This window comes from Myotis myotis, unplaced genomic scaffold (assembly GCF_014108235.1).
Source record: "Myotis myotis isolate mMyoMyo1 unplaced genomic scaffold, mMyoMyo1.p scaffold_m19_p_1, whole genome shotgun sequence".
Lineage (NCBI taxonomy): Eukaryota > Metazoa > Chordata > Mammalia > Chiroptera > Vespertilionidae > Myotis > Myotis myotis.
The window spans coordinates 196,523,148-196,544,071 of record NW_023416313.1 but is presented as its reverse complement, the minus strand read 5'-3'; the positions used below and the strand labels follow the sequence as shown (position 1 = coordinate 196,544,071).

General features: G+C 41.9%; 1 protein-coding gene across 12 annotated transcripts in view; it reads right to left on the bottom strand.

The window, feature by feature from the left end:
* Nucleotides 1-20,924, bottom strand: part of FUT8 (fucosyltransferase 8) — a 228,120-nt gene that overhangs the window by 203,121 nt on the left and 4,075 nt on the right. For 4 of the 12 annotated variants that reach the window (XM_036310064.1, XM_036310055.1, XM_036310030.1 and 1 more), the window contains exon 1: nucleotides 3,084-3,184. The exons of 4 other annotated variants lie outside the window; for them this stretch is intronic. The gene's annotated coding sequence lies outside the window, so the exon portion shown is untranslated. Of the gene's footprint in view, nucleotides 1-3,083; nucleotides 3,192-20,924 lie in introns of those variants that run through there. 4 more of the 12 variants (XM_036310084.1, XM_036310092.1, XM_036310022.1 and 1 more) reach the window with 2 other exon arrangements.

Sequence of the window (20,924 nt, the reverse complement as noted above, 5' to 3'; positions counted from 1 at the left end):
TATTGACAGCTTAGTAGATTTATACCAGCATCTCCACAAATATGTGAGTAATGTGTTGTACTATGATTTTACAGCAACTGGATAGGAAATTTTCAGACCCATTACAATCTATCGGACCACTGTTATATACTAGTAGTCAGTCTATTGTTGACCACAACATCATTATGTTGTACATGACTATATCTTACTGTACTGTACTCATCCTTCTTCTTCTTGTGATGATGTGAGATGATACAATATGTACATGATGAGATGATATAGGCATTGTGACATAGCGTTAGGCTACTATACAGGTTACTAGAACACAAGCACTATGATACCACAACAGATCTGATAAGCAAAACAGCTACTAAATAACTAAAGGGTAGGTTGTGTATATAGCATGATATTCTGAACAAAGGGATGATTCACATTTTGGGCAGGACAGGGCAATACAGAGAGAGATTTCATCACACTACTCAGAACAGCATACAATTTAACATTTATGAATTGTTTATTTCTGGAGTTTCCCATTTAATACTTTTAGACCACCGTTGATAGTGGGTAACTGAAACGACAGAAAGTGAAAATGTGGATAAGGGGGACAACTGTATTCCCCTCCTTTGGAAAAGTGAGCCCCATATTTTATGTGGTTCTGGTGACAATGCCAATGTCATCAATCCCCACAATGATTGGCCCAAGGATGAGCCCAATTAGAAACCTTCCTCCAGAAACTTAAGTTCTCAGTGTTCTGAAGCATGTGTCTCTGCCATAAAAGAAGCCTTCTAACATGAGCAGACTATGAGACCAAGGCAGAGAAAAAAAGTGAAGTTAGGAAATGGAGACTATCCTGAAGACATCATTTCAATTTCTGGATCTAGCTGTTCCTGGACTGCTCTACTTGTTCTTCCTACATACAGAGCCAATAAGTCATCTTTTCGTTGAAGCCATTTTAGGACTGTTGTTGTTATTAATGCTTCCCATTTTAAAGCAGTAACATTTTGCTTCTCTAAGGGAGCAAAAATAGAAAATTATCTCTTTACTAGCTGTGGCCTTCATTAATTTATTTTCAGTATTAATCATAATTAATATAAAGCTGTAGGGAATCACACATGCATGAAAAGAGAAAGAAATAAAAAATAAAGCCATATATAACTAGACTGAAAATAGCTGCCTACTAAAGATTTATGTTCCAAGTGTCAAGAACCTTAAAGACCACTTTTAATGTATATTTTGGTTGGATTTTAAGTTTTCAATGCAAGTAATGCTAACTTTTCACTACTTTACATTTAACCACTTCACTCACTCAAAAGCTAGGTAATAAAGATACATGTTACTTGTATCACTCTGGCTTTACATTGTTCATTCACCGATCTTCATTAATATCTGAAGAAAGGCAACAGTATATGCCAAAAGGAAAAACATGCACATGCAGTAAGGATTAAAGTAAAAGTCTTAGGAGTTGACAACATATAATAAATAATAAGTCTTTCTTCAGTTTGTCTGCCTGTAATGTCCCTACTTATTCTTTGATGCTAAACTTAAATGCCACTTCCCTTCAACACAGCTTCCTCCCATCATACCCTAGTGGAACTGCCTCTGCCTCCTCTCCCTCTATCAAATTATAATTATTTATATGTTAGTGGTAATGAGAACCTAAACTTCTATAGTAAGAAATGAAATAGAAAAGAGCAGATGAAACATTTAGTAACAGAATTCACAGTTTGACAATTGAATGGATCTAATGAGGACTTCAAATGTGACTCATAAATCAAGTTTGGGAAATGGGAAGGATAAGCCAATAATAGAGAAAGGAAAGTTAGAAAGAATACATTTTAAGAGAAAGACAATTCACATGTCAGCGTATTGAGGTTGACGGCATGATAAACAGATGGAGCTCTCCAGCTGGAAACTGAACTTCAGACACTTACAGTATAGGAGTCATCTGAAAGAGGTACTCTCGGAAGCCAAAGGACCAGGTAACATTACAAGAAAAAAGAATCTAAATTAAGAAAAATGTGCAAGGCAAATACTTAAGAAACAAGTTGACCTTGTACATGAAAAGAGTAGCCAGAATATATAGAAGGCCAAGGAGAACTACAAAGTTATAAGGAGAAGGGAGGAGGAAAAGGGGTTCACAATTCAAATCTGAAGAATTAAAAAGTATGAATTACCTTAACCAATAAATAAATTAAAGATTTAAAAAAAGGTCCAAAAGACCTTTGAACCACACACACACAAAAAAGTATGAATTAAGACCAAAAAAAATCCCCATTTAGCAATTCAAAGGACACTGGTAACGATAGAATAGTTTTAGTAAAAAAGAAGGTAGCAAAATTGAAACAATAGACATAACGCTTTTTCCTTTGTGTTATTGTGTAATATAAAAAAAAGAAAGAAAGAAAAAAGATGGAAAGGAGAGAAGAATAAAGAAAGGTGTTTTGGGGATTTGCAGGGAGGGAAGGGGGCCATTAAAGATGTTGTTAGGAAAGCTTGAAATAAAATAATAAAGGTGTTAACTAATGAACTTATATATTCCGACAGATAAAAGGGATAAAAGAGCCCTGGCCATAGCTCAATGGTTGGAGCATCGGCCTGAGCCGCGGAAGGGTCTCGGGTTCAATTCCCAGTCAAGGACACATACCTGGGTTGCAGGTTCCATCCCACGTGTGGGAGGCAACCAATTGATGTGTCTCTCTCACTGTGATCTTTATCTTTCTCTCCCTGCCCCCCACCATCCCTCCCTTCTACTCACAAACACACAAACAAAAAAATGGATAAAAGAAATACCATGAAGTAGTCATGAAAGTCTAAAGTACACATTCCTAAAACCAAATGATAGAGAAAAGGAGAAATTATACAATTTAGAGATAAAGAAAACCAAAACTGAAGAAGCTTCTATTTGATGTAATCTTCTTATTCTTTAAAAAAAGAAAAAAAAAGTGAAACAACCTATAAAATCTGAGAGTAATAAAGATGTTCTGTCCCAGTAAACCCATCATAAGTTGAAAATATCTTAAGTTGAAAATGCACTTAATACACCTAACCAACCAAATATCATAGGTTATATCCTAGCCTACTTCAAACTTGTACAGAATACCTACATGAGGCGGCAGTTGGGCACGTTATCTTTAGTTTCATCTCAAGAGCAACTGCCTTCTTCTTCTCATCAGAAGCAGGCGACACAGATGGGCATTTCGTAGATATGATGGGATGCAAGAACACAAAACAAATATCAAAAAAATGCTGGCAACACAGTACATTGTAGGGTATCAGTTGTTTACCCTTGTGATTACTGTGATTGATGGCTAAGTGGGAGCTTCAGCTTGCATCACAAGGGAGTATCTTAGCACGTATTGCTAACCCGGGAAAAGATCAAAATTCAAAATCTGAAGTATGGTTTCTACTAAACTCGTATTGCTTTTGCACCATGAAAAAACTCCAAAATTCTAAGTTGAACCATTATAAGTTGGGACCAGTTGTATACTGGAATAGGGGCTAGGAAGGAGGAAGAATAGGTCTGAAACAATCCCTGAAGTGAGTCAATTAGAAAAGAATTGCAAACCAACCTAAGCAAGTATTTTGGACCACACTTCCTAAATAATTGTTCACCTCATTTTCACTTAACTAGCAGAATGGCACAAGTTCTTTCGTTTATTTGACTTGATTGTTATTCTTTTGTAAAGACAGCTTTCTATACTGTATTCTGATCATAGGTAATGAAGTTCTGTAGTCATTCTCATTGTGTATTACTCCAACTTTTTCTTTGCTATGTTACAAAGCTTTCAAATTAATTATGTTAATGCTTTAATGTGGTTCTAGTCTTGCTCTTATGCTTTGCTTAAATATCAAAGTAGTAATTGATTACTTAAGAAATCCTTAATGTCTATTTTCTAGAAGACAAGCATTTGAGAAAACTATATAAAGAATAGCAATTCTAAACCTAGAAATGGCTGTATCTTCTGACAGCTGCTCATCTACACTAATAAAAGAGAAACATGGTAATTGGTGTACAACTGCTACCCTTTTCATTGGCTAATCAGCGAGATATGCAAATTAACTGTCAGCCAAGATGGCGGCCGGCAGCCAGGCAGCTTGAAACTAACATGAGGCTTGCTTGCCTCAGTGACGGAGGATCGGAGGATCGTTGGAGGAAACCAATGTTCCCTGCCTGCGGCTGCAGGCCTCTGAGTGGGCAGTTTAAGAAACATTGTAACAAATACCACCGGACTTCAGCCAGCAGATTCGCAACATTGTAAGCAAAGGCCAGAAACCTACTTTGAGCCGTGGAGGCCTAAGAGCTGGAGCCAAGCCTCAAGGTAAAGCTGGCCCAGAATAAAAAAAAAAAGAAAAAAAGGAGCGGTTGGGAACTTCAGTGACTCCCAGCCTGAAAACAGCCCTCAGCCCCTCACCCAGACTGGCCAGGCACCCCAGTGGGGACCCCCACCCTGATCCAGGACACCCTTCAGGGAAAACCAGCCGGCCCCACCCATGCACCAGGCCTCTACCCTATATAGTAAAAGGGTAATATGCCTCCCGGCACCGGGATCAGCGTGACAGGGGGCAGCGCCCAAACCCCCTGATCGCCCTGCGGATCTGTGTGTGACAGGGGGCGGGGCCCCAACCCCCTGAGCAGCCCTGCTCTGTGCCTGATAGGGGGGAGCTCCACAACCGCCCCCCCCACGGGCCCTGCTCTGTGTGTGATGGGGTAGAGCCATAACCTCCCCATCGGCCCTGCCCTGAGTGTGAGAGTGGCGGCGCCCCAACCCCCTGATCGGCCCTGCTCTGTGGGTGATAGAGGGCGGTGCCCCAACCCCCTGATGGACCCTGCTCTGTGCATGACAGGGGGTGGCGCCGCAACCTCCCCATCGACCCTGCCTTGAGTGTGACAGGGGACGGTGCCCCAACCCCCCAATTGGCCCTACCCTGAGCATGACTGAGGGTGGCATCACAACCTCCCAATCTGCCCTGCTCTGTGCATGGCAGGGCGGCGCCCCAACTCCCCAATCGGCCCTGCTCTGAGCCCGACCAGGGACTGCACCTAGGGATTGGGCCTGCCCTCTGCCACCCGGAAGCAGGCCTAAGCTAGCAGGTCGTTATCTCCCGAGGGGTCCCAGACTACGAGAGGGCACAGGCCGGGCTGAGGGGACCCCCCCCCCCAAGTGCACAAATTTTTGTGCACCGGGCCTCTAGTTAATTATGATTAAAAATAAAATGCCTTGGGAAAATATAAATAATGATCATCTTTAGTATTTTGAAGCTTCAGAAGTTACAGAAAGAAGTGTCTGTTTTCTTTTACAACTGAAAATTTTCCCATTACATAATTCATGCTTAGGTACTTTATATGTATTATAAATTCAGTGGGGCATTTAAAAATAAACATGACATAGCATATATTCAAAATAATATTGTTGCCACAAAAATGGTAACCTTAAAAGCTCTATACTTGCCCTGGCCAGTATGGCTCAGTTGGATGAGCACCATCCTGTGCACCAAAAGGTCACCAGTTCAATTCTCAGCCAAGGAACATGCCCAGGTTTCAGGTTTAGTCCCCAGTCGGGATGCATATAGGAGGCAACTGATCAATGTTTCTCACATCAATGTTTCTCTATCTCCCTCTCCTTCTCTCTCTAAAATCAATAAAAACATTTGAAAAAAAAAAAAGCTCTATACTTATTCCTAGAATGCTGCCATTGCATAAAAAGCTGTGGGATTCAACATTTGGAACTTCTTTAAAGTCTCAACACAATCTGTATAATATTGTCAAAAGTCACAAATCTTCATTCATTAAATATAGCTTTGATTTGGGGCTATTTCAGGTTATCATAAGGTAATTTATCTAAATTTGAAGTACCACTTTTGAACAAAAAGTGCCTATAATGCATGAAACAAATTTTCTTACACTGCTATAATGACAGCATCATTAAAATATATTTGTACTCGCGCACTGCTGGTGGGAATGCAAACTGGTGCAGCCAATGTGGAAGACAATATGCAGTTTCCTCAAAAAGTTAAAAATGGAACTCCTAGTAATCCCACTTCTAGGACTATATCCCAAGAAACCAGAAACACCAATCAGAAAGGATATATGCACCCCTATGTTCATAGCAGCACAATTTACAATAGCTAAGATTTGGAAACAGCCTAAGTGCCCATCAGCAGATGAGTGGACTAAAAAACTGTGGTACATCTATACAATGGAATACTATGCCACTATAAAAAAGAAGGAACTTTTACTATTTGAAACAACATGGATGGAACTGGAGAGCATTATGTTAAGCGAAATAAGCCAGATGGAGAAAGATAAATATCACATGATCTCACTCATATCCTATATAATAAAAGGCTAATATGCAAATTGTCCCCACTGGTGGGAGTTCCACTGACCAGGAGTTAGACGTGTGCTGACCACCAGGGGGCAGTGCAGAACATGGCAGGCATTCCGGACACAGCGCTGGCAGTGGGCAGCAGTGGAGGTGCTGCCAGCCCAATGGGCCCCAATAAGAGCAGGACCATGGCGGGATGGTGGAGTGGGTGAACAGGTGGTGCCAGGCCAAGGCAGGAGCGAAGGGAGGCCCCAGCCTGCAGTGGCAACAGGCAGTGGGGGAAGAGAAGCCCCAACCAGCAGCTGGCAGCCACTAGGGACCGTACCAGTGCACAAATTTTGTGCACTGGGCCTCTAGTGTGGGATATAATGATCAACATAATTTGTTGAACAAGAATAGATCCAGAGACAAATGGCAGGGGAGGGGCGAGGGTTAGAAAGCAACCAAAGGACTTGTATGCATGCATATTAACATAATCAATGGACACAGACACTGGGACAGTGGGGGCTTGCCTGAGGTAGGAATGGAGGGGAGGGGAAAAGGGTTAAGCAGGGGGAAAAAGGAGACATATTTAAAACTTTAGAAAATAAAAAACAAAACAAAACAAAAAACTAAAAATAATGCTAACAAAAAGTAACTAAAAAAAAAAAGAATAAAAAAAAAAAAACCAAGATGGCAGCATACGTAAACACTGGAAATTGCTGCCTCGCACAACACATTAAAAAATACAACTAGCCGAGGCTGGTTTGGCTCAGTGGATAGAGCGTCGGCCTGTGGACTGAAAGGTCCCGGGTTCGATTCCGGTCAAGGGCATGTACCTGGGTTGCGGGCACATCCCCAGTAGGAGGTGTGCAGGATGCGGCTGATCAATGTTTCTCTCCCATCGATGTTTCTAACTCTCTGTCTCTCTCTCCCTTCCTCTCTGTAAAAAATCAATAAAATATATTAAAAAAAAAAAAAATACAACTAAAAGACAAAATGGATATCATCCAGAACCACAGGAAGGCTGGCTGAGTGGAAATTCTACAACTAGAAGGAAAGAGAAAAGCACACTGAGACTCAGCGGTGGTGCATAAGTGCTGAGGTACAGCGGCGCACGTGGCAAGGGCTGGCAACTGAGGACGTGGCTGTCTTTTTTGAATCGGGAGGGAGTCACAAGCCCCCGACTGCTCTGAACTGCAGTTCCAAGTGAGTCTGTGGGGACCCAGATTCATACAGGGAGAAACTGGACTGTCGGACAGTGGGCAGAATTCGCAACTCAAGGGCAGTTTAATCTCAAAGGGGCTTGCAGCGATTACCGGGACACTGAGACGCAGGGCCCCTTATGAAGGGCTGAGGATCAGCCATAGCTGCTTGCTCCGCCCTGATGATTCCCTGAGACTCCGCCCCACCTAAGCTGTGTGCAGAGGCTTTTGCATATGAATACCCTGGCCCTTTGCAATCTAAAAATTACCTAACAAACTGCAGCTGGGCCAGACAGACCCAGAACTTCCAAGAGAAGGCCCAAGGCCCCACAGCAGCTTGCATTGCTTCACAGCTGGGCCTCATTTGGGCACCTCCAAACCCCAAACAAGGAAGGGGAATCTGCAGATCTCTTCTAGCTCCTGCTGGATAGCCTCAGGCAGAGGCTAAATTAGCACCTCCTTAGATCCAAGAGCCAGTGTACCCAGTGGTCAGAGTAGGACCATCCAGATTACAACTCCTCAGATCCATAAGGGACACACTCAGGGGGCAGACTCAGTGAGCACCAAAGCCCCACTGAAGCAAGTTTTGCCTCATAAGGGTGTGTTCAGCACAGAAGTTCTCCAACCATAGACACAGCTGACTCTCACAGCCAATTGGCCTGGAGGTCAATTCCTCCCAGTGATACCTACAACAATCAAGGCTTAACTACAACAAGGCTATGCACAAAACCCACAAAGGGGTGCACCAAGACTGTCCACCTCAGGTAATTGGGGAGGCTGAGCCACTGGGCCCTATAGGACACCTAGCACACAAAGCCACTCTTCCAACACAGGGAAGCATAAAAAATGTGGAGACAAAGAAACAGGTCACAAATGACAGAAATAGAGGAAAGCAAACGACTGGATATAGAGTTCAAAACCACGGTTATAAGGTTTTTCAAGAACTTTCTAGAAACCGCTGATAAATTAGTAAGACCCTCAAAAAGACTGGTGAGACCGCCGATAAATGTAGTGAGACCCTCAAGAAATCTAATGAGACCCTCGAGGTTATGAAAAAGAACCAACTAGAAATTAAGCATACACTGACTGAAATAAAGGATATTATGCAGAGTTCCAGCAGCAGACTAGAGGATCACAAGAATCAAGTCAAAGATTTGAAATACGAAGAAGCAAAAAACACCCAACCGGAAAAGCAAAATGAAAAAAGAATCCAAACATACAAAGATAGTGTAAGGAGCCTTTCGGACAACTTCAAGCATACCAACATCCGAATTATGGGGGTGCCAGTAGAAGAGAGAGAGAGCAAGATATTGAAAACCTATTTGAAGAAATAATGACAGAAAACTTCCCCTACCTGGTGAAAGAAACAGAATTACAAGTCCAGGAAGCACAGAGAACCCCAAACAAAAGGAATCCAAAGAGGACCACACCAAGACACATCATAATTAAGATGCCAAGAGCAAAAGACAAAGAGAGAATCTTAAAAGCAGCAAGAGAAAAACAGTCAGTTACCTACAAGGGAGTACCCATACGACTGTCAGCTGATTTACCAACAGAAACTATGCAGGCCAGAAGGGAGTGGCAAGAAATATTCAAAGTGATGAATGCCAAGAACGTACAACCAAGATTACTTTACCCAGCAAAGCTATCATACAGAATTGAAGGTCAGATAAAGAGCTTCACAGATAAGGAAAAGCTAAAGGAGTTCATCACCACCAAACCAGTATTATATGAAATGCTGAAAGGTATCCTTTAAGAAGAGGAAGAAGAAGAAAAAGGTAAAGATACAAATTATGAACAACAAATACACATCTATCAACAAGTGAATCTAAAAATCAAGTGAATAAATAATCTGATGAACAGAATAAACTGGTGATTATAATAGAATCAGGGGCATAGAAAGGGAGTGGACTGACTATTCTTGGGTGGAAAAGGGGTGTGGGGGATGCGGGAAGAGACTGGACCAAAATCGTGCACCTATGGATGAGGACAGTGGGCGGGGGGGGGGGGGGGGAGGCGGGGGGGGGGAGGTGAGAGCGGAGGGTGGGGGGGGAACTGGGTGGAGGACAGCTATGGGGGAAAAAAGAGGAACAACTGTAATAATCTGAACAATAAAGATTTAATTTTAAAAAAAAGAATAGAGTAACATAATTAATCACATTAAGAGCCTTAGAAAGAAAACAACTATTATTGTGATAGATGGCAAAAATTAATTGGTAAAAATTCAGTAGCCATTATCGCATTATTTAGACATAAAAAAACTGTGAACAGAATTATGTATGATGAAGAAAAACTATCTGACAAATAACCAAAACATATCCAATAAAATAAACAATAAGAAAGGAAAAAAAATACATATATATTTGTAGGCTGATAGTATGGCTCAGTGGTTGAGCATTCACCCAGGAACCAAGAGTGATTGCTCTTGGTTCAATCCGGTCACTGGATTCAATCCAGGTCAAGGCACACGCTTGGGTTTCGGGCTTGATTCCAAATGGGGGCCATGCAGGAGACAGCCAATCAAAGATGTTCCTCTCTCATCAACGTTTCTATCTCTATATTCTTCTCCCTCTCTCTCTAAAAATCAATAAAAACTTATTTCTTTAAAAAACGTATAAATACATTCCTCTCCTCTACAGTGTCTGCTCTGTGGCTTACCATTCATACATTCTAGTATGTTGGGTAAAAATAAAAGTTCAATCGTTTTACAGCCATACTTCTTACTATTAGGTAATACTAGAAGCTCTGATGGTTTCTAAGAATCAAAGTACTGAATATTGGGAAGTAGTTAAAACACTTTCATTTTTAAATTTAGCTAGCTGTTATTCAATGTCCTGTCTTTCTTTATACTATACTAAAAATACACATCACCCCTTTGGCATATACACAACACCACCTTAGTCAGTTGTCTACTCCTATTACAGACACATTATATACACATGCAAATGCCTATTTTTAAATTCCCTACATATGTAATTTTTTCCTAGTTTGTCATCTGAATGTTACCTGCTGGCTTTGCCTCCAGATGAGCCCTAGGACAGTCTTTCTAACAGTAGCCATACATTTCGTTTGGTTCATATTGGAAAACAGCCTAATCCCATTCAGCTGCCTAACTTGGTTCAAATTTAACTAAAATCAGTTCACCGGACCTTCTACTCCCAAAACAAACAAAAAAAGCAAAACTAAAAAGCATCGTCTTTTCTTATGTTCATAAGACGCTTCAATCGTTTTTGAAGCCCTAACTCTGAGAAGTATTCAACTTTGCCTTTATTCTTTTCAAAAATATTTATTATTAACTCAGTATTTAAGATTTTCTCTATTCTCTATTTATTATTAACTCAGCATTTAAGATTTTCTCTAAGAGAAACCACGATGGCAGCATAGGTAAACACCGGAAATTGCTGCCTTGCACAACAAATTAAAAAATACAATTAAAAGACAAAACGGACATCATCTAGAACCACAGGAAGGCTGGCTGAGTGGAAATTCTACAACTAGAAGGAAAGAGAAAAGCACACTGAGACTCAGAGGAGGTGCGGAAGTGCAGAGGTACAGAGGCGCACGTGGCAAGGGCTGGCAACTGAGGACACGGCTGTCCTTTTGATTCGGGAGGGAGTCACAAGCCCCCAACTGCTCTGAACTCCAGTTCCGGGCGAGTCTCTGGGGACGCAGACTCATACAGGGAGAAACTGGACTGTCTGGCAGCAGGCAAAACTCAAGGGCAGCTTTCTCTCAGAGGTGCTTGCAGCGATTACCTCGGGACACTAAGACCCGGGGCCTCTTAGGGCAGGACTGAGGACCAGCCATAACTGTTTGCTCCGCCCTGTTGATTCCCTGAGACTCCGCCCCACCCAAGCTGTGTGCAGAGGCTTTTGCATTTGAATGACCTGGCCCTTTGCAATCTAAAATTACCTAACAAACTGCAGCTGGGTCAGAGAGACTCAGAACTTCCAAGAGAAGGCCCAAGGCCCCACAGCAGCTTGCATTGCTTCACAGCTGGGTCTCATCTGGGCACCTCCAAACCCCAAACAAGGAAGAGGAATCTGCAGATCTCTTCTAGCTCCTGCTGGATAGCCTCAGGCAGAGGCTAAATTAGCACCTCCTTAGATCCAAGAGCCAGTGTACCCAGTGGTCAGAGTGGGACCATCCAGATTACAACTCCTCAGATCCATAAGGGACACACTCAGGGGGCAGACTCAGTGAGCACCAAAGCCCCACTGAAGCAAGTCTTGCCCCAGAAGAGTGTCTCCAGCACAGAAGTTCTCCCACCAGAGACACAACTGAATCTCACAGCCAACTGGCCTGGAAGTCAATTCCTCCCACTGATACCAACAACAATCAAGGCTTAACTACAACAAGGCTGTGCACAAAGCCCACAAAGGGGTGCACCAAGACTGTCCACCTCAGGTAATTGGGGAGGCTGATGTTCTAAAAACCAATTCCTGCCCTGACCGGTTTGGCTCAGTGGATTGAGCATCGGCCTGCGGACTCAAGGGTCCCAGGTTCGATTCCGGTCAAGGGCATGTACCTTGGTTGCGGGCACATCCCCAGTGGGGAGTGTGCAGGAGGCAGCTGATCGATGTTTCTCTCTCATCGATGTTTCTAACTCTCTATCTCTCTCCCTTCCTCTCTGTAAAAAATCAATAAAATATATTTTTAAAAAAATAATAAATAAAAAATAAAAACCAATTCCTTACAGTCAGAAACTCCATAGATGAAGACAGAAATAACACTGGAAGAAAGATAATGCATTCCAGGACATTGGAAGAGGGGATTATAACATTAAATATTAAGTAAACAACAAAAAATATTAAGTAGAATCGCCAAAACCGGTTTGGCTCAGTGGATAGAGCGTCGGCTTGTGGACTGAAGGCTCCCAGGTTTGATTCCAGTCAAGGGCATGTACCTGGGTTGTGGGCACATCCCCAGTGGGAGATGTGCAGGAGGCAGCTGATCGATGTTTCTCTCTCATCGATGTTTCTAACTCTCTATCTCTCTCCCTTCCTCTCTGTAAAAAATCAATAAAATATATTTAAAAAAAAATACTAAGTAGAATAATGTAAGTGATGCAGGCCCCTTAACAATGAGCCAACATCTCCCATATATCCCTTTTTATATGGAGGTACAAAATCTCTGTTTTAATAAATAATATTAAATCCTGCCCAGTGGTGTGGCTCAGTTGGTTGAGCATCGTCCCATGCACCAAAACGTCACCAGTCAGGGCACATGCAGGTTTCAGGCTCAATCCCCAGAAGGGGGACTGCAGGAGGCAACCAATCAATGTTTTTCTATCATCAATGTTTCTATCTCTCTCTCTTTCTCCCTTCCTCTCTCTCTAAATTAATTTTTTTTAAAGCATACTAAAAAAATGACAAAGGACCCAGTGCACATTCTCCACTCCCACCTTACCCCCTTCTTTCAAAAAAAAAAAAAAAAAATTTAGCCCTAACCGGTTTGGCTCAGTGGATAGAGCGTCGGCCTGTGGATGAAGGGTCCCAGGTTCGATTCCAGTCAAGGGCATGTACCTTGGTTGTGGGCACATCCCCAGTAGGGGACATGCAGGAGGCAGCTGATTGATGTTTCTCTCTCATCGATGTTTCTAACTCTCTATCCAAATCCCTTCCTCTCTGTGAAAAATCAATAAAATATATATTTTTTAAAAAATTTAACCCTATACCTTCCACAGTTCTTCTAGTCTCTTGCCTACTGCCTCCAAAGGAAATACAACCATTAGAATAAATATATTGTAATATAAAAAGCTAATGTTTTACCAGGACATGTTCTATAAATTCTAAGGAAAAAATTCCTAGAAAGATGGTCAACTCCCATATTTGCTACCACTGCTGGGAGAGGAAAGATAACAAACAAGTAGAAGAAGAATGTGGAAGGAGAGAGAAAAACTAAAGAATCTCCCTCACCTCCAAATAAGGCAGGCTCATCAACCAGTACAATCCTCTGCCTCTCTCAATCTCCCTCCCCTCACTGACTGCCCCAAGCATAGCTGAGATCTGCAAGAATGAATGTAATATATAAGCTACAAATTATATTTTCCACCTTTACCACTAATTAAGATATTATAATCAATTATATTTTTATAGTTATAAAAATGATTTTTAAAACTGGTTTATGAAATGTTGATTTACATTATTTAATAACTTTGGTATGCTTTTATAATTTGATAGTCTGCAAATATTGTTTTTAGTAAGGCAAATTTATTCTGGCTTTAGGTGTTAATGAGATTTGATATCTCATTTAGGGGATATGATATAAATAACCAGCCACAACATTAGTAAAAATTTAAAATTCATTCATGGTTCATTAACAGTCTTGATTGAATAAGATTTACATAAACACAAAACAGGTTCATTTTAGTTATACAGTATGTTTAAGGTAAGTCAAATAGAAGAATCTCCCATTTTCATTTTACTTTTATTTATTTATAATCAGAACGTTATAGCATTTAAAGTTCATATCATGTAACGTTTCTCATAACTCAGATTCTAAAATAAACATTAGCTTTCCCCATTTATATCTAATATCAATTTTCAACTGGTATGCCACAAGAATTTTTAAAACATGCAATACCTGAACATTTAGTCAGGGGCACTGACCTCTTTACCCTTAGATTGTCAAATTTAAAAAATGACAACAGCCAACACAATAGCCATCGGGTGTGAATCAATCAAAATTACACTTCTTTCTTTTTGTCGGATCAGCAAAAAATATATTTTTTGTTGTACCGCAGAATTTTAGTAGTTTATGTGTGCCATGAGATGAAAAGGTTGAAAATCTCTGGTTTATAACATAAACTTTATTTACACTAACTGCTCATCAAGACTATGACTATGGTAAGTCTGATTTTGTCTTTTATTATTGACTAGAGGCCCGATGCACGAAATTTGTGCAAGAGTAGGCCTTCCTTCCCCCGGCTGCCAGCACGGGCTTCCCTCACAGCCCCGGCTTCAACTGGAAGGTCATCCAGAAGGACGTCTAGTCTAATTAGCATATTACACTTTTATTATTATAGATTTCCCCTTTGGCTTTTTGTTTTGTTTTTCTCATTGGAAGGGGAGGGGAGGGGAGGGGAGGGGAGGGGAGGGGAGGGGAGGGGAGGGGAGGGGAGGGGAGGGGAGGGAAGGGGAGGGGAGAGAGACATCAATGTGAGAGAAGTACATCAAGTTACATCGATTGGTTGCCTCTTGTGCACACTCCAACTGGGGATTCAACTCCAACCTAGGTATTGTGCCCAGACCAGGCATCGTACCCATGAACCCATGAACTTTGGTGCACCAGACAAAGTTCCAACTCCTAATCCACATCAACCAGGGCAAGTCTGACCTTCTTAACATAAATATGTTTCATATTATTTCAGTTTATCCCATTGCAGAAATAAATATGAAAAACCCAAGTTCTAGGATACAACAAATACAGGGAGCATTTCAGTAGTGATCTTTTCTTTTGTTTTTTTGTTTATTTGTTTTAATCCTCACCCAAGGATACTTTTTCCATTGATTTTTAGAGAAAGTGGAAGAGAGAGGGAAAGACAGAGAAATATCGATGTCATCAATTGGTTGCCTCCTGCACACGCCCTGACCAGGGCCCAGTTGGGGAGAAGCCTACAACCGAGGTAAGCGCCCTTATCTGGAATCGAACCCCAGACCCTTTGGTCCACAGGCCAACACTCTATCCACTGTGCCAAACCGGCTAGGGCTCAGTAGTGATCTTTAAAGTTTTATTCCAGTGCTTCAATGAAGAGGTTATACCGTAGAACCAATACAAAAGAAAAGAGACAATATAGCAAAGGCAAGTTTAAACTACATCAGTACTTGCCTCATACTGGTATAATTTGTCAATTAAAATAAAAATACTTAAAATTCAAAACTTTTTCCTTTCACACGTCATTTTCTGACAAAAGAGTAATCTACCACAAAAGGTAATCTTTAAAAGTAGTATCTGAGTAAGGTATTAGGTTTTGGCAAATAAAATATTCTTGTTTTATTTTGTTTTGTTTTGTTAATCCTTACCCAAGGATATTTTTTCTACTGACTTCTAGAGAGAGTGGAAGGGAAGGGAGAAGGGGGGAGAAAGAGGAAGAGAAAGACAAACATCGATGTGAGAGACATGAACTGGTTGCCTCCTACACGAGCCCGAACTGGGGTGGAAATGGAACCTACCACCCAGTTATGTGCCCTTGACCAGGAATCAAACCCAAAACTCTTCGGTGCGAGGACTGATGCTCTAACCATTGAAAACACTGGCCAGGGTGGCAAATTACATCTTTTTAAAAGAAAACTTAAATGAAAGTAATGCTATAGCTCTGCTGTTTTGTTTTATAATATATTTTTATTGATTTCAGAGAGGAAAGGAGAGGGAGAAATAGAAACATCAATGATGAGAGAGAATCACTGATTGGCTGCCTCTTGCACATCCCTTACTGGGGATTAAATCCACAATCTGGGCATGTGCCCTTTACCAGAATCTAACCCAGGGCCCTTCAGTTCACAGGCTGATGCGCTATCCAGGAAGCCAAACCGGCTCCGCTTTTTAAAGAGTACTAGTGGCCTGGTGCACCAACTCATGCACATTGAAAGGAAATTAATTAGAAAAAATATTTAATATCACTATTCGTCCTTTCTCTATAATAGAAGTGGCAACCAAATTCACGATCAACAATAACAGATCAAAACACATGCATGTGAATGGCGCCAGAGAGAGCTTTATATGTATCATGCATGCAAAAGTCAACTTAGCCTTTTCTATATGCTAGTGGCCCGGTGCACAAAATTCATGCATGGGGGGGGAAGGGGGATCCCTCAGCCCAGCCTGCACCCTCTCCAATTGGGGACCCCTTGGGGGATGTCTGACTGCCAGTTTAGGCCCGATCCCACAGGACGGCTGGCTCCTAACTGCTCACCTGCCTGACGGCCTGATCGCCCCTAACTGCCTCTGCCTGCCTGCCTGATTGCCCCTAACCCCTCTGCCTGCCAGCCTGATCTCGCCCCCAACTACCCTCTCCTGCAGGCCTGATCTTGCCCCCAATGCCCCCCCCCCCCCCGCCAGCCTGATCTCACCTCCAACTGCCCTCCCCTGCCAGCCTGATTGCCCCTAACTCCCTGCTGCCCTGATCTCGTGCTTAACTGCCCTCCCTTGCTGGCCTGATCACCCCTAACTGCCTGTGCCTAGGCCCCCACCACCATGGCTTTGTCCAGAAGGAAGTCAGATGTTCAGAAGATGGCCAGTTGACCTGGTCTAATTAGCATATTACCCTTTTATTAGTATAGATTACTGGTATAGATAGAATAAACTTGCTTAATTAGACCTGCTTTCTGATTTAGCGAAACTTTTTCCAGCCCAGTGAAGCATCCCAACTTCTCTCTCAGGTAATTGTCTGCAACACAGCAGTAAATACCAACATGAAGCAGATTATTATTGTAGATCATGCAGGGAGAACAAAGGGTAAAATATTTAACTGCAGCAGTGTTTGACTATATTCTGTGCAGTGAGAAAACCTGAAGTTACTTTCAAGATCCACCATTTCTTACTTCTTTTCAGTCAGGTCAAGTTTCTAAGCTTTCTAAATCTCTGTTTTCTGGCTAATGAAAATAGGATTCTACCAAGTCTCCTATCTACCTACTCCAGGACTTCTGTGAGGATCAAATGAGATGAGGCACAGGAAAACGCTTCACAGACATTTGGTTAAAGTGTAAAATGTTTCTACCTGGCTATAAAGCAAGTCATATTCCTGAGCTGAAGAAACTGCAAAGAGGCTAGATGCTAGGGAGAGGAAGCTGGGTGTTGCTACATGACATCATTACCCAGACAGACAATTAGCATATTAGCTTTTTATATATAGACTAGAGGCCTGGTGCACAAAAATTTGTGCACTCAGGGGGGTCCCTCAGCCCAGCCTATGCCCTCTTGCAGTCTGGGACCCCTCGGAGGATGTCCACCTGCTGACTTAGGCCCGCTCCCTGGGGGATCAGGCCCAAGCTGGCAGTCAGACATCCCTCTGGCAGCCCGCCAGCCCTCGGGGATGTCCACTTGCCAGCGGGGAGCAGGCCTAAGCTGCAGTCAGACATCCTTAGCACTGCTAAGGCGGGAGAGGCTCCCACCACCACCACTGTACTGGCAGCCGTCAGCCTGGCTAGTGGCTGAGCAGAGCTCCCCCTGTGGGAGCGCACTGACCACCAGGGGCAGCTCCTGCATTGAGCGTCTGCCCCCTGGTGGTCAGTGTGTGTCATAGTGACCAGTCATTCCCAGTCGTTCTGCTGTTAGGGTCAATTTGCATATTATCCTTTTATTATATAGGATAGAGGCCTGGTGCATGGGTGGGGGCCGGCTGGTTTGCCCTGAAGGGTGTCCCGGATCAGGGTGGGGGTCCCACAGGGGTTCCTGGCCAGCCTGGGTGAGGAGCTGATGGCTGTTTGCAGCTGGTCACACCCCCTTCAGGGTGGGAGTCCCCACTGGGGTGCCTGGCCAGCCTGGGTGAGGGCTGATGGCTGTTTTCAGGCTGGTCAAGCCCCCCCAGTGGGGACCCTCACCCCATGGAGGTTTGGCCAGCCTGGGTGATGGACTGATGGCTGTTTTCAGGCTGGCCACACCCCCTTTAGGGTTGGGGTTCCCCACTGGGGTTCCTGGCCAGTCTGGGTGAGGGGCTGAGGGCCGTTTTCAGGTTGGCCAAGCCCGCCTGCTATGGAAGCTCCCAGCCTCTCCTTTTTTTCTCTTTTTTTTAATTCTGGGATTTATTTACCTTCTATAATTGAAACTTGGTAGCCTTGAGAGGAGCTCAGAGCCGGCCAGGGTGGGCGGGAGGGAGGCCTCCTGCTCACTACAGCTCCATGGCCACAGCCAGCTGAAAGCTGGTATCTGGGGTTTATTTAACTTCTATAATTAAAACTTCGTTGCTTTGAGTGGAGCTTAGAGCTGCCACGGCAAGCGGGAAGCTTGGCTTCCTCCATCATTGGGGCAACCAAGCCTCCTGCTTGCTCCAGCTCAGTGGCTGCCAGCCATCTTGGTTGGGTTAATTTGCATATAGTTGCTCTGATTGGTTGGTGGGCGTGGCTTAAGGCGTAGCGAAGGTATGGTCAATTTGCATGTTTATTAGTGTAGATAAGTAACTCTTGAAATACATAAAATAATCCCATCAGCTATATTTGCTCTTCTTCTATTAAAAAAAAATACAGTATCATATAAAGTTTATATGGGTTATATGTTTAGAATACTGTACAGATTAATATAAAGTTATTTAATCACAGAAGAAAAAGCTATGTCAGGGGAGTGATATGGTTCATTTCATTGGTTTGATTCCTAATTACTCCAAAGGGAAACTGTGGGATGATGGAGGGTGGTTGAAGGGGAGATGTAGGCATGAGAGTAGAACATAAAGAGAAAGTAATATTGAGACTTGAGACTAATCCATTAAAAAATACATCTTAAGTGCATACATAATCCCATATAATTTTCTTCTGTTGGGAATTTTTTAAAGTTTGTAAATATCTTTTACTTTTAAACATCCTTACTATCTCATTATAACAAACTACAATTTAATAACAATTCAAATTGCAAAAACGAAATCATATACTTTATGGTAAAGAAATATAAGCCAGCCCAGCCGGTGTGGCTCAGTGGTTGAGAGTCCACCAATTCAATTCCCAGTTAGGGCACATGTCCAGGGTTTCATACTCAATCCCTGGTGAGGGGCATGCAAAAGGCAGCTGTTCTATGTTTCTCTCTCATCGATGTTTCTATTTCTTTCTTCCTCTCCCTTCCTCTTCCTCTAAAAATCAGTAAAAATATATTTTTTAAAAAAAAGAAATATAAGCAGGAAATCTTGTATTGGTCCTCTCAATGCTACACTCACTATACTACTATTGACAACAGAAGACAAAGTAGGTATCTCAGCTGAAAGTACCAAAGGGCCAGTATTGATGCAGGGTATAAAAGTACTATAATAGTAACATTTTTAGCTTCAGAGTTGTTTAAAATCTTAGTTTTCTTTTTCATTTTTAGAAAATAAATTTATTTACATGCTTATATTTGCTCTTATGATTATAAATGGAGACTCTTATTTTTTATAAATGTGCTAAGATATGATTTACCATTTAATTAAACCAAGAGATTTACTAAATGCAGTTTTTACTAAATCAAAAATAACAATTAAAATGGTAATGGTTCATTCCTGGGGGTCGACAACAACAAAAAAAGACACTGTGCCCTAACCGGTTTGGCTCAGTGGATAGAGCGTCGGCCTGCAGAATGAGGGGTCCCGGGTACTTCTGGGCAAGGGCATGTACCTTGGTTGTGGGCATGTCCCAGTGGGGGGTGTGCAGGAGGCAGCTGATCGATGTTTCTCTCTCGTCGATGTTTCTGGCTCTCTATCCCTCTCCCTTCCTCTCTGTAAAAAATCAATAAAAAATATATATTTTTAAAAAGACATTGTAAAAGATACATAAAAATATTCCAGCATGTCTCATAAAACTGTTTAATTTAGAGCATTAACCCCTTAAGTATGGTAAATACCTCACTATTCTCTTACAGATATTATCATTCCTTTCAAAGAATCTATTTTTTTATTTTATCAGCATTGAGATTCTATTTACATAATGAAGAGCAATGGAGAACACACAGCTCAATCACTATCCTCAGAAACTAAATATTCTAATGATTTTAATATACACATTACTAATTTGTAGCCTATAATTTGAAGAATGTGAATGGTGAAATGTCTAAATAAAGTACCATAGACAAAAAACAACAACAAAAAACTGCTTCATATTCAAAGGCACAACGTCAATTTAGATCAGCTGGACTCACTGCTCTATATTTCAGGAGACAGAGGTTAATAAGTGATCTTGGGATCCTTGCTCTACAGATGTCTCAAGGGTCTATTTCTTTATTGAAAGTACCTCTACTTTTGACAAATATCTATGCTACTACAGAAGTGATATCTTTGCCCATATAAGACTTTACTTGAAGCTTTTTTGATACTTAAGACTGTATATATTACAATGAAAAAATTTAAGGACATGCAACATGCACAAAGGGTCAAGATATACTCCTTCCCTTCTGATGATGCACTGCACAAGAAGGTTAAGAAACTACTATCACACATTCTAAGTTTGGGACATATTTTCAAGAGATTTTAAATGAGAAATTCAACAAACCTTAAACATTAAACTTTCCATTATTTCAGATCATGAAAAGATTTTTTAACTAATTTGTAATACACAATATATATACTCCACAAACAACTATGTACAGATATATGCCATATCAATTCCCTTACTATTTTCAATAAAAATGTATGATTCACCCTGGACAGTGTTGCTCCATGGTTAGAACACTGGCACGTGCACCAAAGGGTCATGGTTTCAATTCCCACACAAGGGCTGATATCTAGGTTGCAGGTTCAATCCCCACCCAGGTCAGGGGCACA